This window comes from Tyto alba, unplaced genomic scaffold (assembly GCF_018691265.1).
Source record: "Tyto alba isolate M040663 unplaced genomic scaffold, T.alba_DEE_v4.0 Super-Scaffold_6, whole genome shotgun sequence".
NCBI lineage: Eukaryota > Metazoa > Chordata > Aves > Strigiformes > Tytonidae > Tyto > Tyto alba.
Genome location: NW_024881327.1, coordinates 8,865,878 through 8,886,899, shown reverse-complemented (window position 1 = coordinate 8,886,899; position 21,022 = coordinate 8,865,878). Strand labels below are relative to the sequence as shown.

General features: G+C 39.8%; 1 protein-coding gene across 5 annotated transcripts in view; it reads left to right on the top strand.

Annotated features, from left to right (window-relative positions):
• Positions 1-6,575: 6,575 nt before the first annotated feature.
• TRIM2 (tripartite motif containing 2) overlaps positions 6,576-21,022 on the top strand; it is a 92,143-nt gene continuing 77,696 nt past the window's right edge. The window contains exons 1-2 of one of the 5 annotated variants that reach the window (XM_033007225.2): positions 7,701-7,959; positions 10,096-10,161. The gene's annotated coding sequence lies outside the window, so the exon portion shown is untranslated. Of the gene's footprint in view, positions 6,716-7,248; positions 7,407-7,543; positions 7,680-7,700; positions 7,960-10,095; positions 10,162-21,022 lie in introns of those variants that run through there. The other 4 variants (XM_033007228.2, XM_033007226.2, XM_033007227.2 and 1 more) reach the window with 4 other exon arrangements.

Sequence of the window (21,022 nt, the reverse complement as noted above, 5' to 3'; positions counted from 1 at the left end):
GATAAAAGGGCTAAATGGAGAATGCTGGTTATGGTGGCGATGTTGAGGTACTAAAATGCTGGAAGAATAGGGAGGGTGGACAAGGCAAGGACCAAATTGTGCCACCAGCTGCTTATTTGTTTTCCAAATAAAACTGTTTGACTTCCCTTTTACAGAAACATTTTTCCATGTGTATGCCAACACCTCAGTTCCACCTGCTATCCTATAGTAACTGTAATCAAACAGTTTTATTTAATAATAAAGTCAGGCTAGACTCCTGCAAACAAGACACTGCATATACCGTGTTCAAGAGGCTTTTGCTGGAGATAACATCATTAAAATGTGTCCAGATGTGGTTGAAATCACTAATGTCTGTTAAAGGCAGAACCTGCAGCACTGAAAAAGGTCTTCCATGTGACTCAATCCATGAGACTTCTAAGAAGCTGTGCTATGCCTCTTGGATGCAGTGTGCTCTGGGCATGAGACAAATTCAAATGGACTTTCTTCCTCTTCCAAACTTATGTCAATAGATACAATCCAGACCTTAGCAGGGAAATACAGAAACTGGGGTATTTTCTGCCTGAATTAGAAATCCTCTGTTCTATGGAATCTTATGGAATTGTTTCCCACTTTTCAGTTATAATGTTAATGTTTATGTACCTGAATTTCCTGCATTTCTGGATAAAGCAGTGAGGCACAGATGAGGCTTCCACCTTTCACGTCTATGCTACTAGAACTGTAGATGGTCAGTGACAAATTTTACTCTTTCTCATTATCTTAATGCAGCCTTCTGTGCTGTAGCCATATAGTATAGACACAGAGCAGCTTCTTTCTACCCTATCCGTTCTGCACCTACAAATCAGATCAAGATTGCTGGCTAACATTCTTCGTTTGATGTCATGGGGCTTTTTTTTTTTTTTTTTTTTTCAGTTTAAAAGCATTTGATTTCATATGCATTTTATTTGTATAGAATGGGTACAGAAAGAGTCAAGTAACGATGTTAAGTGGCAACATTTAGGTAGGATCAGTTTATTTGGTCTGGTGATGTTAGAGAAAATCTGGAAGCGTTTGGAGTATTTTGGATTGAGAAGGGAAATGTTATCGTGCAGTCTTTGTGATTAGAAACTTACAGATCCACCACCCTGTAGAGCAAGCAAAATCATCAGGTTACAAGTAGATAGTAGAACTAGGAGGCTGGTTTAGGTCCAAGACAACCTTGCCACAAGCACAGACAACTCAGAGGGTTCTTGACATTCTGTTATGCTTCTACTTGACCCAGTAAATGGAGGACCATTCTCAAATATTTCTTGGAAAAACAATCTTAAATGACGAGAGCTATGGAATTTGCATAGGAAAAAAGTCAAGACATCCTGACTGGGATGGAATGTTGAGTTCCTACATTGGCCTTTTGCAGATCTCTTGATTCTTTTTCTACATCACTCAGCGCTCTAAGGAACAGACAGACTTGAATTTAGCTGTTCACAGGGTTTATCTGAAGTAAAGCACCTTGTTTAGAGATGGTGCTTTACATTTTACATTATCATAACATGTAATTTCACAGAGCAATCTGTGTTCCACTCTCGAGGCAGTTGAACATCATCTCTGCTTCTCACCCTAGGGAGTGACTAGTTCATTGGCCATGTCATGCAATCATATCACAAAAACCTTGGGGACTGTCAGTGTTTAATCTGCCCTTAATGAAGCCTGCCAGATCGGTTTACACTATTTGTCACTATTTTCTGGCCTGGCTGACAGAGCCTTGGCAATGATTTCTGCTTCTAAAACAAGGAAAGAAATAGGCAAGCCTGCTGTTGGGAGCATTAACTGAAATTGCAATCCATGAGAAACCTAGGCAGAAATCCACCTTTGATCTGTTTCCTGTGTGTTCTAGGCTAGATGAAATCAGATTAGTTTTAATCCCCATAATGACTATATGCTTGATTGAAATCAGGCAAGATCAATGCAGGGACCGAGGCCAGATGTTGGGCTTGCCTGCTCTCTGGGGTAGATTAGAGTTCAGGAACCCTCAGTCTGGAAAAGTCAGTGGAGTGCAGTCTTCTGCACAGCACTATGGCTTCTTGGTGACCGTGCACAGAGCCAGATTGTGTGTTTCTTCTCTGAACTCCCCGGTATTTCTGGTTTATGAGTCAGCATGCAGATCCCTGCCAGCTCAGGTTGCCCTGCTCCCACATTGTAGACGTGGCCTTAAGTAGCTAATGGCCACTTTAAACACTTCAGGCAGAAATGTAGGTCTTTGAAACCTGCCACGTAACCCAGGTGTCTGGAGATGTTAAATAGCAAGGGCTGAGCAACTGGGCATCTCCCTCATATCTGGACACATCAGGACCGTCACAGAAGACACGCTGTGCCTGTCCTCTCTGAAACAGTCTGGCACAGCTCAGAAAGCACCTGTTGAACCCCAATAAAATAGCTCCTGCCATCAGGGACACAGAAACCTGATTATACACCTAATGAACAGCCAATTACTGAAGCCGAGATAGGATTTCCAAGGTTAGTGCCTTAAACAACAGCTTGACTGCTAGGCTACACAGTGGTCTTTGTTCTCTCTCTCACTCCCTTTGCTATTTAGTAGTATCAGGAGCGCAGCTTCAGGAGGATTCCTACCTTAGAATAACCTAAAATGATATGATTAAATAAAGGCATGTTGGTTAAATTTTCATGTTTGCTTAGTAGATTTGAGCCCCAATCTGTCATCTCTTGAATACTGTAATTGCATCTCATCTCTTCCCCAGTCAGCTTTTGTGACAAAGGGAAGTTCACTCAAGAGAATCGGTATGTACGAATCTCAGCCCAGATGAGGATACCAAATTCCTGGAGAGAGTTTAAGATCCGAGCATTTCGCAGTGGCTAAGCTAGGCGGCTCTGTGCTAATGTGCTGGCTTTTGTGGGTGTCATTCCTGTGGATTGCTTAAGCACAGAACTCTTGGCAGGGGGATCTGCAGACTGCAAGGCACCTTGTGGTTAGAGACGGACACCCCTGCCTGCGCCTCTTTGTGAATCTGTCTCTCCCTTTATTTACTGCTGAGATTTTTTTCCTCATTCAAAGCATGTCAATCCAAGTAGATAGAAAGGAGGACCTTATATTTATAATAGGACCATGGGGGGAAAGAGACTGCAGTATCAAAAGCAGTATAAATGTCACGAGCAGTCAGTAACCTGGCAATATAAGAAGCTTGTCTATGTAAAAGCCTAGCATGGAGTTAAGTGAGGTGGAGTGTCGACTAGAGGTTTCTTTTGGATAAGTGATGTCGTACTGTACAAAGGGTTTCTACTGACACTTCTCTATCTCTGAGCAAAGCCATATCTAATATTGTGGTGCTAATATATTTTTTTCATATGCTTGATGTAATGACATGGGATGAGATGTGGGAAACATATAAGAAATACTGTTGAAATGGGTGGATGCCATTTTAAATAACCACTGGAACTCTGCCTTTCTCAGCAGTATGGTAGGCTGGAAGATTGCTATCATGTTCAGTCCAGGTCATAACAGCTCAATTGCATGTTTTCTGAGTCTATTCACCAAGAGACCATTATTGCAGATCCTGGGCTGTCAAGAGAAGCTTGGACTCCTGGAGTGAGCTGACTCCCTGCAGGAAGGAAACTAACAGCAAATTCGCAGGTTACAGCTGTATCTGTGTGCCCAGGTCCTGCTGTGAACGCAAATCTTTCTTCTGTTAGTCTAACTGCCTTCTCAGCAGTATCTCAGTCAGGTCCCTTACAGTCTGATCAGAAATCCGGGTAACCTGGGATCCCCAGGTAGCTAAAGGTAGTTTAAGGTAAGAAATGTAAGTGCTGTATGTTGACTTACTGGGAAAACACTGATACTAGCAAGACGCCCACTCCTGAGGTTGGTACCCAGATACCTTTGTCCTATGCTCAAGGACACCACAAGTGTCTGTAAAGTGGGTACACACGGAATATTGACACAGACAAATGGAGAGAGATCCAAGTTCATGCTGCTTCCATGCTGAGCTGGTTAGATGTTGCTTAGCTCACTCCAGAAACGATGTAACCATGCCAGCTTTTGCTGTGCTATGCTTTTCTGTATTGAGAGAGCTGGCAGGGCTCTGAAAAGTAGTTGAGCCTTCTCATCCTATGTCAGATGTTTGCTTCTTTTTTAAAAATAAACTATTAACTTAATTGCTTTACCTTGTTATACTGTTAATTTCTCAGTTTGTTCCCGTTGCTGTCTTTGTGCAATGTACTCTTTGAAGTTCAGTGTTTTACATAGCAGAAATGTCAGAACTACCTGAGTTTAAGTGACAATTTATCTCTTTCTAATCTGCTTAAGGAATCTTTTCATTTCAGTGCTTTTCTTTTTAATATATTTTCTTTCCTAGGGCCACTAAATACATGTCTCACTAGACATTGTGTAATTATGGTATAATTTTGTATATAAGATTAATCCAGAAGTGGATGTAGATGTTTTGCTGAAAATATTTTCTAACTTCCATTTTTTTAGTTTTAGAAGGCAAAAGATTATTCCTTAACACATTGTGGTTAGTATGTCCTGTGAATAGAACACGAGAGCCCCAGGGTTCAAAAGTCAAATGTGAGGGAGGCCTGACTCCTGTGTAGTTTGACTAGGAATGTGCTATTTGATAAATCATAAAAGTTTCTGTCATGTAAGGTGCTGAGTGTGTCCTGGTGGTGCTGAACTTTCTCAAATCCAATTGAAGTTAACACCATGCACCAAATCTCCTTTGGTTTTCTGCATAAAAGAGAGATAATGTTTAATGCTTTCACATCTTCATGCAGCACTTGAGTTTCACTGACAAAATGTGTGCACAGCCTCTGACAAAATACTGCTCTGTGCAGATCTCCTGTATAGGTCAGTTTGGGTATTCAGTGCAATTTGTGGAGCAGTTTAGTTTAAAAGTCGAAATTTTCCCAGTACAGGAAAACCCCTTTGAGGGATTTTGTATTAGAGAATATCCCATTGCTTGTGGCATCAGCAGGTTTTTAGTGAAAACCTGGTCTTGGTTCTTGAACACCTGCTTAGAGAAGCAACCTCTCAAGCAAGACCTTACCTTCAGGCAGCATGAGTCTCTTTTGTAGAAGTCTCCCGACTACACAAGAAAGGAACATAAATTCTGTGAGGTTTGAAGCAACGCTTCCTGCCTGCTTTGTCCCACCTGGAGAGTCCCTTTGCACAGTGGAATATAGAAGGACCTTGCACAAGTTTTGGGAAAATGTTCTGTATGCAGGGTGCTCTCTTGTTCATCTTCTGAATAGGAGTAGAGAAGAAGAATCAGTCTTCATATATATTAATGTAGTTCATGCTAATAAAAGTTGCTGGATCGACAGGTCAAGAGAGATCTTGATCCACTGAGTCACAACACAGATACCTCAGAGGGAGGGTTTTACTAAAGTTTCCCTAAGAATATTTTTCAAGCTGAAATCACTGATTTTATGTAGAGTTAAGCAGGTAGCTTTGCTGTCTTAACCATTTGACTTTTGATTTGTATTACCAGTAAAAGGGTTATCTGCAAGGGTGGCTGCAGATAGGGGAGGGAGGGGAGACATCTACCTACCCATTTCACAGGGGTCACAAAACATCTGTGACACGACTACCAGGCTATCTGTGACCCAGGCTGGTCTTCAGCTGCTGATTGAGAAGGTGAAGCCCCCTCACCCTGCCCAGCCCCATTAGCGGGGCCCTAACCTCCCCATCTCCCTGATACGATCTGACAGATCTGCCCTCCTCACCATGGCCGTGGGCAGGTTTGTCTCTTCTGAGCTGAGAGGAGAGTCATATAAACAGCAGTGTGCCTTTTCTGCTTCTGCTCCACTGCACGCTATGCCTCAGACTCATGCAGCTCCTTTCAGGCACTTCATCGAGTTTTAACGTAGCACTATTTCATAACATAGGGTAAGTGACTTTGAAGCTGGTATTTAAGTTTTGAATGGGATAGACAAGAGGCATTTGGGCTTACATCACTGAGTGAGGTTCTGGTTGCCAGAAGAATAAACACAGAGAAAAAAACTCTGCTCTATAAAATGCAACATGGATTGCTGCAACATTAAGCCATGCTGTCAAGTAAATGCTTCCCTTCCTCCTTGCTTCCCACAAATGCTAAATAATAGACCTTGTTTACTGGAGTTTACAAATTATTTCGTCTTTGTGAGTGATGCAATGACAGTGCCTCCTTCACTCTCATTTAATTCGTAATATCATTTGGGCTTTTTTATCCTACATTTCTAATGCGATTTTTAAATAACCATATTTCTTGCCCCCCAGACAGTTCAGCTCTAATTTTATAATGAGAATTTCAGTGTTAGATTATTTTAAAAAAGAATCTAGGCCATATACACTATGTAAGGTTGCCATAGTAACAGTTTCTCTGAGGGGAAAACCGACTGTCCATAGTATCCACAGAAACCACTCCCCGCTGAGACAGGTGCCTCCAAGGGAAGTGAAGGGAATATAAATGAGAGAGAAAAAGATGCACACAGATGTCCTATGATCTCCGCGGCACCCCCGCACTGCCGTAAATTCAACTGAACGTTTCTGGGTTTATTTTTAGTTTGTTGTTTTTGATCGCATGACTGTCACCTTCTCTTGTCAGGTAAACTCTGGCCACCCTTCCCTCACATGGAACTGGTTTTGCAGCTGGAGGTATGGCAGTACTTCACCTTGGCAGTGATCTGACCACATCAGATACTAAAGTCCAGTGCTCTAGGAACCACTGTGCGTGGGAGAATTTAAATGGTAAATGAGAACTTTCCCCCTTTTTTATTAAATTTTTTTTTTTTTTTTTTTACCTGAAGGATGTCAGCAAAGACAGACAGGTATGGAAATAATTCTTTCCAGAGAGGAACAGGAGAGGAGTGAAGCTCAACTAATTTGTCAGTTAATGGTTTTGTTCTTTTGGGGTACAAGCATGCACTGCTAGGAAAAATGTATTCTGAAAGATCAGGATATAGTAAAAAGATATTAACTCAAGTCTTAGGATTTGTTAACTGAGAAAAAAATAAGAAATTTCTGTAGTGTACTTCAATGTCACTGAGGCAAGTATGGATTAACATTTATGAAATCCTTTTGCACATTTTTTTCACAAATATTGTTGATTTGTTTTCTTTTCTTCAAGGGCAATAAAACTGACATTAGTTTAAGGCTTAGTGCAGCCATAACTACAGATTAACGCACTGGCTACTTCATCCTGTCATCTCTCTGCTGCTTTAGGGGGAAAGCAGGCTGACATGGTTATTAAATCTGGCAGCTGTGTTGTATGCACATGGGAAGCAAGTAGAGCACAGCATATAGAAAATGAGTAGCTTTCAGATAACAGCCTTCTTTTCACTGCTGCGAGGCTTGAAAGACAGCCTAAAAAGCTCTTTCCCTTCTTTGTAATCACCAGTCGCTGGATCAGTGCACAAATATCACAAATACAGTTGCAAATGTAAGTATTCCTTGCCTGTATGGTGCTTTCAGATTGCTAATTAGGGTTTCTACCTCATCGTTCTGCTTGAAAAAGCAGAGAGATGAAAGCTGAAAACATCCTGACAGGGAAAGCTTCTGTGCAGTATTGTTCTGGCTTTCAGTGGAAGAGCTACTCAGGGAAAGGGATGCATAAAGCTTTCCGGAACAAATAGTTTGCAGTTGTGTGTGTTGATTTTTGGGACGCCTGCTTGCCACTTTGTCTGTGAGGGGAGAAGCCAAGCAAATGCAGGAGGTACTTACCGAGATATGGTTTTCTGCTTATATTAGATAATGCTAGAATTGCAGTGAGAAATATACTTCAGCAGTAATAGCTGGCTTGTGAACTCATAGGAGAGAAATCTGCCATGGTATTTTTCACCTGGAATCTTTTATTTAAAAATCCATAAAGCAGACCCGGACTTCTCATTAAGAAACTCGACAGTACATTATTATCAGAAGCGCTAACAAATAGTCGTCATAAGGGGCACCAGTAAGTCTGCATCTGACCTGATAAGAACAATGAACATAGCACGGTGAGCAATGCATGTTTTTCACCAATCTCACTCTGTCTGTACATGAAGATGATCTTTATCTGCTATGTGGCATGAAGGTAGGATAGTAAGGTGGTTGGGAAGCAGCGGAGTCTTTCTCAGTGTTGTGGTGATATTGTAAGGAAGAGAATTGGTATTTGTTAGTGGTTTTTGCTCTCATAGCACTGAAGAAACGGCATCTTATTTTTTTATTCTCCTTTCTAATTCAGAGGTTCTGTAGTGCCATTGTTCTATTGAGTTTATGGATCGTGAATTCTTACTGTGCTGTGAATGAAATCTGCTTATTGAAAACAGCCTGTGATCAGTACCAAGTATAAATGCCAGATAATTGCACAAGAAATGCAGGCTGTAGCTGGTTGGTTTGTGTTTCCACATCACGTTCCTTGCTTTATTTACAGGTTTTGTTATTCCTTAGGGACTATTTTAGTCCTGTAAGATTTGTATGAGCCGTGTGAAAATGTCATTATCACAGATGACAGGTGACTGCCATTAAGTGACTAGGGAGAGAATATATATGTTGTGTTGTTTGCTGCACATAGAGGTCTAAACATATTCATGGTATAACCCCCTTGATAATGCTGCTGTAACACAGGAATGTTTAGTCAATCTGTTGTTTATAAGTGGCTTTTGCAATACTTAAGCCTTGTCATACAGATGTATATGTAGAAATGCCTGTCTTCATTGTAGCAAGTGAAAGGTGATTCTGGAGCTTCTCCTTTCTTCCTGTTGTCTCCTTCTTCTCTCATATACCGTCAGAAATCCATAGCTTCCCTGAACTTTAGCTGTGAAAATGGTCATTTTTGATGACAGCTGTGGAGCTAAGCTTCCCAAGCCTGAGTGGCAGCCAGCCAACTGCTGAGACAAGTGGTGACCTTTCAGGACAATGTCTCTCACAAAAATGTCAAAATATTAAAATGGCAGTCATCGAATGCCATGTGCGCTGGGAAGGGTTGTCAGCTGGCAGGCTTTCAGATGAATGCAGTTAATCCACTGCTTGCCTGGATTAAACACTGAAAGCCCCTGCCCGAGTCTCTAAATTTTACAGAAATTTTTCATATGTGACCTGAATAATTTCAGAAGTCCTTCTGGGAAGATTTGGGACATAGATGGAAAGTTTCAGAGGTGTTCAATTTAAAATCTTCTCAGGCATCTTCCTGGTGGATGCCCAGAAAAGCAGCTTTTTGCCTTTTCTTTTGCACTTTGCATCATATACAAGCTTTCCTCCCAAATCTCTTATCCACAATGTAAATAGATGCTGATGAAGCCTAAGCAAAATTCACTGATGCACAGCAGGATGCTGAAATTCTGATAGTGTGTGCACTGACTTTTTAGGCATATGCTCACTGAATGTTAAACAATCCCCTGCAGTTGTTGGCGGTGCAGCCCTGAGCTGAAACCTCATTTGCTATTACATGCATGGATGCTTTGCAACTTTCTTTGAAGGCACTGAGGTGTGAGCATGACCATGCTTGCTGGTGTGTTAGCTTCTCATTACCCCCTGGTAAACAGCTCAGTGGCACTGTGATTGTTTGCCCTGTTGGTTTTCCCCCTGCCACATAAATATTTCTGGAAGGTGCAAAACCTTGGCCTGTGGGAAAGCCAGGCATTGTGCACGGTTGATCAGGGAACTAACCTGTTCACCTTGCGGTTGACCTCACTTGGAGAATAAGGAAGGGTACACCAGTTGACTGCACCAGACCAGTCTTGTCTGGCCAGTTTGCAACTGGCCACAGTTCAAGAGAATTCTCAGTATTCTCCATGCAGAGCACAGGGTGAGCTGCCAACAGAGGTAAGCGGTCAATGGCCAGATTTAATGGCACCAAATGCAGCGTTACTTACTGAGATGCTGAAAAGGAATGCAGTCCTTTCCAGTATTTCTTTTTTTCCTTCCCTTTTAAGACAGGAGGTCTGTGTCACTCCAAGTTCTCTCTCTTATTACAAGCCAGCAACGTTTTAGAACTGTGTTTTAGTGTTCTTCACTTCTACTCCTAGAGGAAGTGTGTCCTGCTTCCCCTCCCCTGCCCCAGCCCTTTAAAACTGTGAACACTGCAGTCCATGATCACCTTCTCTCTTCTCTAGTCATAGGAAAGACTAAGTCTCCATGTCTTTTCTTTCCAGTCAGTATTATGTGATCGCTTCTCCTTTCTCCTAATTCCCTCCAAGAAGAATTATGAAGCAAATGAGGTAGGTAAGGACAAATTCCCATAAACATCTTACAGAAATTAGTCCTTCCTCCTTCCCTTCTTTTCTCCCTTCCTCCTGTCTTTCATATTTCTGTATGCTTTGCCACAAGCATTTCTGTGCTTTGTGACTTACCAAGACTTGAAAATATGTTTGGAAGAAAAACATTACGCTCATCTAACTGAGGAATAAAAAGGTAACTGACTAATGCAATTTATCACAACACAGATACGTAGGCTGAGTTTTGGATTTTGATCTTCAAACAGCAAAGCACACGTAGGCACAATCTATTTAATCATCCCTGATAACGTTAAAGAAAAAGTAAAATAGGGATGCTGCTGTTTTCTGTGGGCTTTGCATAAAGAAAAAATCTGAGGAAAATAATTGAATATATTAATCAGCATCTGTAATTTCTTTTAAATCCAATTATACAGGGCTTGGTTGTTTCCTGAGAACCTGTGCAGTGTCCGATCAGTTCATTAAATATCAATCATTACACCTGATATGAAATTCTGACTTGCACAAATGACATTATCATTTTATTCTACATTTATACTGTTATTATTCTCTACTATTTCTGTAGCATCTACGAACACTTCTATTGGAAGGTCCCTGAGCTAGATACTATATAGAAACAGGAAGTAATCCTTGGCCCCAGATTGCTTACAAGCTGTTTTAAAAATAAAACGAAAGCCCCTTATCATACAGTTACCACCTTTTCTTGTTTGGCTTTTTATCAGAATTCAGAATGCAGATGTCAGTAGTATGTTATAACAGAATTGATCATCAGGATACTAGAGTTTGGATAGACATGGACTTGAAATTGCATGTAATTAAAATAAGAAAATGACATACACTTACTGTGACCTTATTTCAGAGCTGTCTTGTTGATTCACTTGGAGTATCTCCCTTAGGCTTTTAATGTTAGCTATTAAGTTAATGAAGTATATTAATTGGAATTAACTCAACTGACCAAAACATGACTATAATTACAAAATAGTTGTGGGCCACCAATGAACATTCCCTTTAAAATCATTAAGACACTGTTGTCAATTACTGAGTTAATAAGGCTCATGATAAACTTAATTACTAAGGTAATAATATTAATTATTAAGTTTGATGAAGCATGTTTACCTGCAGTTATTTACAGGGTCTAAATTTCAATGTTAATTATTGACATGAAATAGCAGCAACATGACACACAACTGCCAGACAGTAATTGACTCATCATGGACCATGTACTGTGATTCGGGCAGGTGAACAGTGGGGTTCATAATATGGAATGAGAGTCTTCATTTGTATTTTGTGTACGACCAGATTTTCCCATCTCTCTGCTCCTTACCCATCTTACAAGTAGATTTCAAAAGTCGCACATCTGTTAACGTCACTTTTTCTGCTGCCTGTTATTTGAACAGTATGGTGTAGGGCACACAGTAGTTTTTATACCTGTAAACTAGACTGAATCTGACATCTGAAATCAGTCAGAGCAACTCTGAAGTTAAGAAAGCCATACTATAATCCACTATTCCATTCTGAAGGTATTTCATTTATTCAGTTTGTACACTCTTCAGATCATCCTTCATGAGGCAAGGCTGTAGCATATGAATACAAGCTATAAGTTAACTGAGCAATGTAACTGACATAACTGAGCAAAGCTGTATATTCTTTCTGGAAATTTATATTGTGCAAACCACTATGATTTCTAAGTGCCATTTTAATTATAAGGTCATAAACCTAGTTGTATATGCAGGAATAAAAAAATCTAAGGCATCCCAGAGGGTCATGTTTCAGTTGGAAAGATACAATACCTTCAATTTCTCAGGATTTTAAAATTTCAGTTTGAAACTATAATTTGCAATAATACCTCTTTTTGCATTGACACTGCAACTTGTATAACTGTGGTGGCATATTAAAAACTAACTGTGGGAGTTGGTGTCAGCCAAAATTTAAATATATTCTGTCAGTGGCACTGTTGTACCTTCAATAAAGCAGTTGAAGGAATCTAAACAAATGCAAGCTGACAAACATGAAGGGCTATTGTACCCATCAAATGTCTTGGGTTTTGTTTTTTGTTTGTTTGTTTGTTTGTTGGTGTTTGGTTGGTTTTTTTTTTGTTTCTTTGGCTTTTTTTTTTGTTTTTTGGGTTTTTTTTTTTGCACACAGGGAACAATGAATAAAACAGTCTGAGAGATTATTTGCAAGCATGCAATTTATCCTAAATCCAGCCTGATCTGGATGGATAAAGCAGTATTTTATCAATGTGGTTAGCCAGTACTTTGAAAGGATTTTGCAGATCTCACTAATTCAGGAATATTAAGACAGGTGCCTCTTCTTTTTGTGAGACAATTATGTGGTTCCCAGATGGGTAAACTAGAAGGTCAAAGGCAAAATAATTTATCCTCAGGAGTGGCATGGATTACTGTTAAGAACATTCTGAAATCCTGTCCTATCATTCATGTATTTCAAAGCATTCCTAAAAGAAATGACCTAATTTTAAAGACAGTAGATCAGAAATAACCAAATTACTGCAGCTTGTTTGTCTTTTAGAAAGGTGGCTAATATTAACTTAAAGGCTTCGGTACTTCTGAGTCTCCTTTACGTATCTAGGGGAGACATTCCAAAAAGTTAAATACTTTTTCTGTTCTGTTCCCCCCCTTCCCTTCAGTTCAGTGGGATTTCACTCACACAAGGGGCCTTTTTAAGAACCGAGTTTACAGGCTGAAAGTGAGCTACCTCTGTTGAATGCATTGTAATGAACCAGCTTCGCTTCCATCCTTCTTTTTATAGAAATGGGTTCACTGAAATATGTGTCTTTGGCTCTGTCTTGGCAGAATGCAGAGAACTAGTGCCTCCTAGGTGGCAGAGCTAGTTTTTTGAAAGAAGAGATTGACATTGACTCCCTTGGCATTCTGAGTGGTGCCCTGCTGACATATCTGAATCCGTAGGTGGTTACAGCTTTGTTACAGTATGTGTAGCCCTCAGACAGATTTTAAATTAGTCATCAGTTAATGCTGAGGCATTGGGTAATTGCTATGTAAAAGTGAAGCAATGAGGCTGAAAATTGATTGAAGAATTAGATCAGTTAACACCCAAATTATTTTATCATGTCTGGAGTTCCCAGGGCAATATACATATTAACCTTGGGCCAAAACATAGCCATACTACAAGTGAATGTAACTCTTACTGCATATTCTCATGGAGAAATTTTTAACCCAAAGGGGCTTCCAACCATCAGTATTCCTACCATGTGGAATAGCCAAAGTACTCTTTTTCTCTATAAAATTTGAGATTGTGCAATTTAAAGTGAGAAACAGATAATTTGTTCATTTTTTTTTTTTTTTTTTTGCTTTTAAGATCATGCTGAGAGTTAACAGAGTGAAGCTTGTAACATGGATAGCCTTGTATAATGCTTATAATGAACACCATGCTATGGACACCAGAGGTCTGCTAGAAATCAGTAATTATCTATGAGAAAAGAAGTCATTATTTTAATTGTAATTATTAGAAGACTCATGATGGTTTGCTTTGGTTCTGACCTTGATTGTTCATGCACTGAAATAATAATTGCAGCTAATTCCTTTTTCCAGAAATGTTAATTTCTTGCTCCGCCTCAGAGTGTAGATAAGGGAAGACCACCATGAAAAAGGCTGTTATTTTTATTTCTTGGGAAGTATGAATTTATCCTTGCGGGGCAACAAAAGGCCACATCATTGGCTTAGGGTAATGCTTTTAAAAAATGGTTCAGTCCTTAAAATGTTTTCTGAAAGATTTTGCTTTGCTTTATTCTTGACGATGCGAGGGCAGTTAGACACAGAGAGGACCTCACCTGATTGCAAGTACTGTGGATGGCAGAAAGAAGAAAGCTCTTTGATGCTTTTTGATTCTCAGCCAGCTAGCTGTAAGAGAATCAGAGCTGATGTTACGCATCCCTGATTTAAGAAGCTGGGAAAAGATTGCTTAGGTCCTTCAGCAGCAGAGGCCCCGCACTACTCTGACCCTATTGTCTGGAAAGCCTTTTCCTGTAAATGTACTTGCCCTCTGTTTGTCACTGAGGAAAGTTTGAGTGTTGCCAGAGCAACAAGTGTCACAACATCACTATGTCATCTTCTGTGCTTCCGGTGAACTGTCTAAATAAAGGTGTTTATAAAGAGAGCTCAAGAAAGCCCTTCAACTGAGTGGTTTAATCAGGTATGGAGATTAAAAGTAGGTGTGGCACTGCCTGTCACACTGACAGTTCGATTCTCTAGGTCAATGGATTGCTGCCTTTTTACAGGACTGTCTGTCAATGGGTGTGTGTACAAAGAAGTCCATAGTGGTTTGTTTATGTACTGATTCTGAACAGATGCTCGAATAGCACAACTTTCATGAAGGAGGAATTGATAAAGAGTGCAGCTGGGGTGTGGATGGTACAAGAAACTCCATCCATCATTTTCCAAAAGGCACAATGAATGGCTTAATTGTTGCTACTAACAATTGTTGGACATTTTATTTGCTATAGACAAAGTATGATCCCACTAAGAGCCAACTCTGAGAAATACAGTGACAGGGGAGTCTCTTTTTCCCATTCACTTGGATTCATTCACTGAACAATTCCACTGGCTCTGTCTGAAGCAAGAACTTCCACTATTGCTCACCTGCAAATCGCACTTCTTGATCACCATGAGGTCTTGAGCTGGCTAAGACAGCTGTAAATAGGGAAGGAACAGCCCTGAGGTAGTGTTAGTACAATATGCAGTAGAAAGAGCAGCATTTCATGTTGGGGAGTTTTTGTAGGGCAATATATAAAGGTACTGTGTTCTGAGAGAACAACCCATGAGAATACTTACCCTCATGCCAGAGAGATTCCTTCAGTGTCTTGTGAATTTAATCTGTCCTCTTTTGTTGAACTGGGTTTGGCATGTCTTGCTTAATATCTTCCTCTGCTGCAGGTTTATACTTAAGGCCATCTCTGGTGCAACTGTTTCTGTAAATTGGACTGCAGTACTGATATCTCTAGAGGACTTTACAGAGCATTTGATATTTTTTTATTTCTTGGAACAAAATAAATACCTGAATGGGGTTTCTGTTTTTACCTCTTTACCTGTTATTGGTCTTCTCTTTGTAATCGTTGGTTGAGGCTTGCTACATAGGAGAGGAAAAATCAGTCTTATCAGTGGAGAAGAAAGGACTTTTCACAAAAGAAATCTGTGCATTGTTTGGTCTCACCTAATCTCTTCTAGAGGTTTGTTCCATTCTCTTTGACCAAAAATTTTGTGCCCGAATCCAGGTGTGTGTTATTCTTATGAGTTGTAGATGTTATAGTGGTTTGTAGATGGAATAGAAAAACAGTTGGAATTTGACCCATCACCTCTTTTTACAGTGAGGACACAAGTCTTCAATTGGCATCAAAAGCTAGCATCCCAAAAGCTATCGGACTTTCTTCACATAGTAGTCCAGTCAGGACATGGCCCTGGGCAACTGGCTCTAGGTGGCCCAGCTGGAGCAGGGGAGTTGGACCAGATGACCTCCACAGGATCCTTCCCCTGAGCCATTTTGTGGTTCTGTGATTCTGCAATTCTGTTAATGAGTATCAAATAATAAGACTAAACATATATAGCTACAAACGTACTCATATCAATACATCCTCAGCACAAAAAAAAAAAAAAAATAATTAAAGTACCGGTGGTATGCTACACAAACACTAGGAAAGGACAGAAGGAAAGCTGCCTATATCACATCAAAAATTATTCTCCCAAATGAGTATGCATCAGGACACAGTGAAGTTAGTATATATATTCATGTGATTTTAAAAAAGACAGTCTCTAGAATTAAACCTTTCCCTGTAGTTTAGTGTTCAGGCTCCTACTGCAAAGCAGAGGAATTTAATGATTCTCAAATAAAGGCATTAGAATTTTTATCATGCAAAGCAATTTGATTTTTTTTAGTCTTGTTCTCAGAAATAACTTGATTTTGTCCGATTTTTTTTTAATGAGGCAAACATCTTGCATTAAAAGTTCCACCGCAACCACTAAAGACTGTCAATCTATTAGCTGCAGAAAGCAGGGTCACTTAATGGAGAAATATGAAATTACCATGCTTACAGATGATACTATCAAATGCACTAAAAGGGCACAATTGACAACAAAATGCTGCTTTGGGCAGACATCACTGCATTCAGTACCTCCATGTAGCACAGAGGGTCCTAAGTATAGCTGTAGCAAGATTTCTTAGAAAAAATTTGAATGATATCAATACTGCTGAGGATGGCATTAAATATCTCTGTGGGTTCTTTGTCTTCTAAAAAGTGGTATTGGAACTCGCTTCAGAGGCTGAGATTACTGTGGACGAAGAAGGAATTGAAAGGCAAAAAGATTGGTCCACACATCTTCAGTTTAGTTTTTTGAAATGCTGCTGGGAAAATGTAACTTTTTCCCTCAGTCGAAAATTAAACAGATTTTTGAATCTGCAGAATATTTCCTTTACAGACTGCCTGTGTCCTGTTATTCCGAATTGTGCACGTAACCGCTCTTGAATCCTGTGAAGTATCAAGGGGTTCACATGTCTTTTGTTTTAGGCATTGTCATATCTAGGGATGCCAGTGGGACTGACTGCAAGATAAGCCTCCTTTCTGGCTGACTTGTGCTTTTTGCTGTCTTTAACCTGTCCATAAAATGACTAAGAAATATAGCTTTAAAATAACTGCATTAAAAAAAGCTATTTCTTAATTTTAGCAATTATATTGCAATTATCATTGCCTCTTTCTGTGAGGTCCCTTTCATCTTAAGCTTGAGTCACAAAGCAATCAAGAGCAAACAACAATCCTTTCAAAGCAAGAAGCCTCTTTTAAATGTGCCACATTGCTGATCTTGACAAGCACGCAGAAAAGCGCAAGCGAATGCATAGAAATTTTTTAAGGCCTGCTGTTCACCCAGACACTGGGTACTATGCAATATCGCCTCCCAACAGATTTTGTTCCTTGCATGCAAATAGAATCACAGTGTGCAAGCTAGAATTTAATCCATGTCATAGGCAGGGTCAACACAAAGGCCCTGGTGGAGCAAAGGGCTGCAGTCAGGCAGCTGTGACTGTTTTAACAGAAATCAGGGAGTCCTTGCTCAAAGAATGAGGCAGCACGTTCATTACTTTCAGAGCAATACTTTTGAGCAATATGTTTAGAGCAGAAGACTGAATGCTGAAAGAAGTGTGTTTTGTTTTGTTTTGTTTTGTTTTTTAAAATGGCAGTTAAAATAATAGAACAAAAATCAGACTGAGATTAAATTGATTTCCTGGAACCAATGATAAAAACATTATGCTGATGCTGTAGAGATTTTAATTTTATTTCATTCTGCTTATCTTAAAAAAAAACTTTACTAATTTAGATGGCATTGGTATTGCTTTTGCTTATATATTTTCTTTATTTATTTGCTTGAGGTAGAATAGACAATATCGCCAAACTTCCTTGCTGGCTAGGTAATATTTCAAAAGACTTTAAAGTCCTTCCCCCCAGTTAACATTTGCAAGAAATCTAAACATTTTGTTTTCAAATAAAAGATACAATTTATTTGATTTTTCAGACTCGCATTGAATAAAAAATGTCATGTTTAATTCTCAGTCACGTCCTTTGTACTTCTGTATTAATTACAAGTATGCTCTTACGTAGATTATTCCCCATAACTTACAGTTGCTATATAAACACACAACCTCTTACAAGTATTTTCTTATAGAGAATTTGTTTTAAATACATGCAGAACTCTTAACAAAATATGTATTTCTGAAGCTTCTTAGCATTCCATGAATTCCGTTTCTTTTCAAATCAGTGAGAGCATATTCAACAGAACTCCATTCTTTCAGTATGCGTTAGTTTAGTAGGTTTGCTTGAATTTTGTAGACTGTACAGACGTTTTTGATATTATTGGTGGTTTCACTCTGCAGCAAGCCATTTGTCTATAGACTTGTTTGTTGTTCTTGCCTTTAATAGGAACCTTTGTGTGCTTAGTCTGCTGATATTGTTTGTTGTCCATTTTAACCCAGGTACTTGTATGTGTGATTGACCGAAGAATTACGCTGAGATTATTTTGACCCCCAGTTCAGTTTTCTTAGACTGCTATAAAATGGCATGACATAATTAAATCCAGACATGGGGGTGGTTTGGTTCTGATTATATGACAGCTTTAGCCATATACTACTTGGATCAGGGGACTTTTATATTTTAATTGGGTTCTCCTGCAAGGCTAAATTTTGTAATGTCTTTTGATATTAAGGTCTTCTTTCCCTCTCCTACTGTTCAGAACACCCCTATAACAGAGCTTTGCTTGAGAACTAGCATGGCCCTATTTTTATAGGGGAATGGGTAATCACCAGGAACCTAACTCAAGAACACCTGGAATTCATCAAAATTCCTTTTTACTAGCCTGTTATATGAGGATATTGAAAACTGAGACTGTCGTGTTTTCTTGCAGGCTTCTATAAGCATACATCACCATCTTTTAAAAGCAGTTGTTCATTCAGGTGAATGATTCTGACCTTTGTTGTGTCTCTGTAGTTCCGCTTCAAGTGTTTAAATTATTTAAGTGTTTCCGCATGCTAGCTAGCTAGCAGACTTTTTCTAGGCTTGCTGGGTAGAAAGGGAATTTAGACTGAAGCTGGGTATAGCATTTTTCTTGGTATCCTCCTCGCTCCAATTCAGCAAGTAGGCAGACGACATAAAATGTATGGGTAATCTCATTCAAGGAGGGGTAAACTGCTGATCTACATTGGGAGCGGGGAGGGACAAGACACATCTGCACCATGAGGCACAGACCACTCTGGCCGTTATTCAGGGTAAGTGTGTGTGTGTGTGTGTGTGAAGGGAGTTAATTCCTTTTAGTTCCTGGATAAATCCATGGGTGACCTCATTGATGTGACAGTGGAATCAGCGGGAGTTCTCATATGCTTAAAAGGAAGGCACGTATTAAAGTGCTTTCTTTGAACCAAGGTCACCACATTGCTAATCTGAGCATTTTTCCTGTGATGGGCAAATACCTCCTGGTCTCTGAGCATCCTTTGCTCTTGTTGATGCAGAGGTTTGGTTCGGTGCCAAAGCAGCAAGTGGGATATTCACTGCTGAGTTCAAGATGAATAGGGTTTATAATGGGAGCAGGAGCCACTGCTGTCTTAAAGGAAGCCTTCTAATTAATTGTATCTATTTGTTGTATGACAGCAAGGTCTTCACAGAAGAGTTCTTTTTAATATCTCCCTTGAGTTCTTCTGCATGAGCAGGGGCATCTCAGCCCACAGAGAAGTGTGAGGAAGCGGGGAAGCTATTTTTTTTTCCTTGTGAACAAGCCCACATTGAAAAGGCTATACCTAATAAGGGAGATGGCATGTTTTTTCACACCAATTTTTCTGTTCCAAAGATACTGCTGGAAATGTTTATACTGTTATCTAGAAAAGCATTCCTTGGAGACAAGTCATATTGTAATTTGAAATTAGGGTGGATGTGTGTGCTGCTGGTGTCAGTGCCTCTTTTTTGGAAGTACCTGACACTTAGTGTACGTCTGCTCCAAAGCCCAAACATTTGTCCTTCTGAAATATTTTTGTGAACTCTAAAGCTAATCATAGCTAAGGGGTGTTTCAGCACTGTTTGAAAAATCCCACTAGAAGTGCATGAATCAGTCCTGAGCAACAGTGAAGTTTAAATGTTGTGTTTAGATTCATTCACAAAATTGAATAGAGAAATGCCTGTAGTGTAGTATAGCATGGTTCAAAGTAGCCTATAGCCAGATTGGGTATAGAAGCCTACTTATGGCAGCATGGTGTCCAAGATGGGCTAATTTGCTTTGCTTCTTGGCTGAGTTCTCTAGTCCTTTAGCAGCACATGTACTAGACAGCTATCTTAGAGCTAGCTTTATTTCTTGCTACCCTGCTGCCACAGTGCAGTCTAGACAAACCTTGAGGCTCAGAAACTCTCAGACCACCAGACTGCCAGGTGAGATGGGAAATTGAGGTCCTTAGTAAGGTAGAGCACACCTGAATGGCAAATGAAAGGCATGATGCAAAGAGTAGTTTGTACTTGAAAGGCCTCCTCTGAGCTCTGTGACAATTGGGGTCTGTGAACCGCATCTTACCAGGACATGGGCCTGGAGGAAAATAGGGAAGAAACTTGCAGAGATGGAATTTAAGCTTGTAGGTTTACTGTGCTCTACAACCACAAAGTTAATCTTTACCCATGGTGCATGTATTTTTGAAGGTGCCTCTCCTTTTATTAGTGTATTTGTGTTATGTTTGGAATGAGTGACCTTAGAGGTGGCAGGAAATTTTGAACAAAACTTATCCTGCCAAAGTAGTTATGCTGTTTATTGGCTTTCAAAGAATGTATTTCTCAAATCGATAATGAAAGTAGTAATAGTTTGTATGTCCAAAATGTCTCCAGTAAGAGTGTCAAAGCACTGTAAATGTATCCACACAGTACTTCTGTGAAATAGGTAAGACATAATATTACCACTTTACAGAGGGGCATAAAAGATTAAATCGCTAGTCCAGATCTAGTTGAACACCAGTGATAATCAGATAGAGTAGAAATAATATGACAGCTGTTGATGTACATCAGCTATATAACTCTTGCTTCTTTACACTCAGCTTCTAATGCTATAATATTTATATTTTTGGTTACAGTTACTGTTTTATAATAGTCTGCTGCTTTTCCAGTCCCATGAAGTAGAGAAGCGAGTCTCTGTGTGCAGTGTGGCATTATTTACACTATTAAGTTCCAGGCCAGTATCTCTGTTTGATCTGATCCTTGGTGTGGCATTACTGATGAGCTTGGAGGAGATGTGACAAGCCTTGAAGGGAGGCAGATTCTGGATGTGCAGCCGGCAGATTAGGAGGAGATCCCAGCAATCGTTCA